The sequence below is a fragment of the Arachis hypogaea genome, chromosome 5 (genome assembly GCF_003086295.3).
Source record: "Arachis hypogaea cultivar Tifrunner chromosome 5, arahy.Tifrunner.gnm2.J5K5, whole genome shotgun sequence".
Lineage (NCBI taxonomy): Eukaryota > Viridiplantae > Streptophyta > Magnoliopsida > Fabales > Fabaceae > Arachis > Arachis hypogaea.
In genome coordinates, this window is record NC_092040.1 from 51,654,120 (window position 1) to 51,658,523 (window position 4,404).

At 35.4% G+C, this 4,404-nt stretch overlaps 1 non-coding gene across 1 annotated transcript; it reads right to left on the minus strand.

The window, feature by feature from the left end:
* Positions 1-3,424: 3,424 nt before the first annotated feature.
* LOC112804337 (small nucleolar RNA R71) lies at positions 3,425-3,528 on the minus strand. Its single transcript, XR_003202947.1, has one exon. It is a non-coding gene; the product is annotated as a small nucleolar RNA R71 (small nucleolar RNA).
* Positions 3,529-4,404: the final 876 nt, after the last annotated feature.

Sequence of the window (4,404 nt, forward strand, 5' to 3'; positions counted from 1 at the left end):
CACTAATGTTAGTGGTGTTTACGTTTACCACTAACGTTCCATGCTCTCCTTCTTCAAAGTTAATGCCACTAACTTTCTCACTAACGTTGGGGGTTCTCTTTTCTTCCACGTTAATGGCCACGTTAGTGGCACTAACATAGCCACTAACGTGGCTCTTCTCTGCTTCTTGTTACCTGAAATCAATCAAACAAAGTGCATCAAAGTCTTGCTCTTAATCATGGGATCATGCATCATCCAATTTATCATTCAATTCATGCATAATTCTCATGAAATCATTAAAAATTCACAATGTTTGCTTAAATCATGGTATGATTGCATTTTCAACCAAATACTTGCTTATTTCCTAAGAAAATACATGAAACCAACCTAAAGCATACAAAAATGGCTAGTAAAACTTGCCAAGATGCCCTGGCATCAGCTGTTCTTCGAGTATTAATGCAAGTATTATCATTTTTTTATTCAATTCACGCCTACTTCTCCTCTAAGATATAATCTTGTACTTAATTTAGCTAAGTCAGAATGAAGGGGTGACCCGTGACAATCACCCAATCTTCGTTACTCGCTTAGCCAAGATCCACGTGCCTGACAACCACAAAGCGGTCTACATGATGTTCAACGTAGTCATTGGACAACAGCTGGAGTATACTCTCTTTGGTCTCTGACTCATGGATCTGAATCACCTCTCCTAACAACAGAGCATTCGAATCCATGATGTTAGAACCTTCGTGGTATAAGCTAGAATCAATTGGCAGCATTCTTGAGATCTAGAAAGTCTAAACCTTGTCTGTGGTATTTCGAGTAGGATTCGGGATGGGATGACTGTTACGAGCTTCAAACTCGTGACTGTTGGGCACGTGACAATGTGCAAAAGAATAAATGTATTCTATTCTGACACGATCGAGAACCGACAGCTGAATAGCCATGCGGGAAACCGTAGAGGACATGTTTTCACTGAGAGGACGGATGGTAGCCATTGACAACGATGATCCACCAACATACAGCTTGCCATGGAAGGGAGTACGCATGATTGGATTAGGACCATAGGAAAGTAAAGGTTCAGAGGCAACAAAGCATCTTCAAATGCTTATCTGAAATTCCCACCAAGGAACTATATAAGTAACTTTATTTTATTTTCTGATTATCTTTCTTTTTATTATCAAAACCTCATAACCATTTAAATCCGCCTGACTGAGATTTACAAGATGACCATAGCTTGCTTCAAGCCGACAATCTCCGTGGGATCGACCCTTACTCACGTAAGGTATTACTTGGACGACCCAGTGCACTTGCTGGTCAACTGCGCGGAGTGGTGAGAAAAGTGTGAAATCACAATTCCGCATACCAAGTTTTTGGTGCCGTTGCCGGGGATCGTTTGAGTTTGGACAACTGACGGTTCATCTTGTTGCTTAAATTAGGTAATTTTCTTCTTGTTCTATTTTCAAAAATTTTTCAAAAATCTTTCAAAAATTTTTTTTCTAATTTTCGAAAAGTTTTAAAAAAAATATTTAATAAAACCATAAAATCAAAAATTTTTATGTTTCTTGTTTGAGTCTAGAGTCAAATTTTAAGTTTGGTGTCAATTGCATGTTTTTATTTTTCTAGCATTTTTCAAAAACTCATGCATATGTTCTTCTTGATCTTCAAGTTATTCTTGATGATTGTCTTTATTTGATCTTGTGATTTCCTTGTTTTGTGTATTTTCTTGTTTTTCATATGCATTTTTAATTTGTTAGTGTCTAAGCATTAAAAAATTCTAAGTTTGGTGTCTTGCATGTGTTTCTTTTCTTAAAAATTTTTCAAAAATAGGTTCTTGATGTTCATCATGATCTCCAAAGTGTTCTTGGGGTTCATCTTGACATTCAAAGTGTTCTTGCATGCATCATTGGTTTTGATCCAAAATTTTTATGTTTTGAGTCAATTTTTTTTATTTTTCTCTTTCCTCATTAAAATTCAAAAATAAAAAAATATGTTTTCCTTATTTCACTCATAAATTTCAAATTTTTGGGTTGACTTAGTCAAAGATTTTTAAAATTGAGTTGTTTCTTGTTAGTCAAGTCTAAATTTCAATTTAAAAATTCTATCTTTTCAAAACTTTTTCAAAAATTAAATCTTTTTCATTTTTCTTCAAAATATTTTTGAAAATTTTAAAAATTGATTTTCAAAATCTTCTTCTTATTTTCATTTCATATTTTCGAAAACCTTGTTAACAATTAAGGATTTGATTCAAAAAAAATTTTAAGTTTGTTACTTTCTTGTTAAGAAAGGTTCAATCTTTAAATTCTAGAATCATATCTTTTAGTTTCTTGTTAGTCAAGTCATCAATTTTAATTTAAAAATCAAATCTTTTTAAAATAGATTTCAATTATATCTTTTTCAAAACTTAATTTCAAAATCTTTTTCTAACTTCTTATCTTTTCAAAATTTATTTTCAAATCTTTTTCAATTAACTACTTGACTTTTTGTTTGATTTTAAAAAGTTTACTAATTCTTATCTTTTTCAGAACCACCTAACTACTTTTCTCTCTCCAATTTTCAAAAACCGCTAACAAATTTTTCAAAAATCTTTTTAATTAACTAATTGATTTAAACTCTAATTTTATTTTATTCCTTTCTTAATTTTCGAATACTAACTAATATTTAAAATAAAAACAAAAATATTTTTCCTTTTATTTAATATTCGAATTCCCTCTCTCTCATCCCTTTCTATGTATTTATTTATCTATTTACTAACACTTCTCTCCTTCTTAAAATTCGAACCATCTCTCCCTCTCTGTGTTTGAATTCTCTTTATTTTCCCTCTACCTCATTCTTCTATTCTTCTCTTCTTCTACTCACATAAAGGAATCTCTATACTGTGATATAAAGGATTCTTCTTCTTTTCTATTCTCTTCTTTTAAGCAGAAACAGGGATAAAAACATTCTTGTTGAAGCTGATCCTGAACCTGAAAGGACTATGCAGAGGAAGCTAAGAGAAGCTAAAGCACAACACTCTGGAGAGGACCTTATAGAAGAATTCGAAAAAGAAGCAGACATGGCTGAACCCAACAACAATGCAAGGAAGATGCTTGGTGACTATGCTGCACCAACTTCCAACTTCTATGGATGAAGCATCTGAATTCCTGCCATTGGAGCAAACAACTTTGAGCTTAAGCCTCAATTAGTTTCTCTAATGCAGCAGAACTGCAAGTTTCATGGACTTCCATCAGAAGATCCTCATCAATTCTTATCTGAATTCTTGTAGATTTGTGATATTGTTAAGACCAATGGGGTTGATCCCATGGTCTACAGACTTATGCTTTTCCCCTTTGCTGTAAGAGACAGAGCTAGAACATAGTTGGACTCACAACCTAGAGAAAGCCTGAACTCTTGGGACAAGCTGGTCAATGCCTTCTTGACCAAATTCTTTCCACCTCAAAAGATGAGTAAGCTCAGAGTGGACGTCCAAACCTTCAGACAGAAGGAAGGTAAATCCCTCTATGAAGCTTGGGAAAGATACAAGCAATTAACCAAAAGGTGTCCTTCTGACATGTTTCCAGAATGGAGCATGGTATGTATATTCTATGATGGTCTGTCTGAAATGTCAAAGATGTCACTGGATCATTCTACTGGTGGATCCCTTCATCTGAAAATGCCTGCAGAAGCCCAGGAACTCATTGAGATGGTTACAAATAACCAATTCAGGTACACTTCTGAAAGAAATCCTGTGAATAATGGGATGACTCAAAAGAAAGGAATTCTTGAGACTGATACTCTGAATGCCATCTTGACTCAGAACAAAATATTGACTTAGCAAGTCAATATGATTTCTCAGAATCTGACTGGATTGCAAGCTGCATCCGGCAGTGCTAAAGAAGCCTCCTCTGAAGGAGAAGCTTATGACACTTAGAATCATGCAATGGAAGAGGTGAATTACATGGGAGAATCCTATGGAAACACCCATAATCCTTCATGGAAGAATCATCCAAATTTCTTATGGAATGATCAATAGAAGCCTCAACAAGGCTTCAATAACAATAATGGTGGGAGAAATAGGTTTGGCAATAGCAAACTTTTTCCATCATCTTCTCAGCAACAGACAGAGAATTCTGAGCAGAGCCTATCTGGCTTAGCAAACATAGTCTCTGATCTATCTAAGGCCACTCTCAGTTTCATGACTGAGGCACGGTCCTCCATCAGAAAATTGGAGGCACAAGTGACTCAGCTGAGTAAACGAGTTACTGAACTCCTCCTAGTACTCTCCCAAGCAATACAGAAGAGAATCCAAAAAGAGAGTGCAAGGCCATCTACACGTCCAACATGGCCGAACCTGTAGAGGAGGGAAAGTCAGTGATTCCCAGTGAGGAAGACCTCATGGGACGTCCACTGGCCAACAAGGAGTTCCCTATTGAGGAACCAAAGGAATCT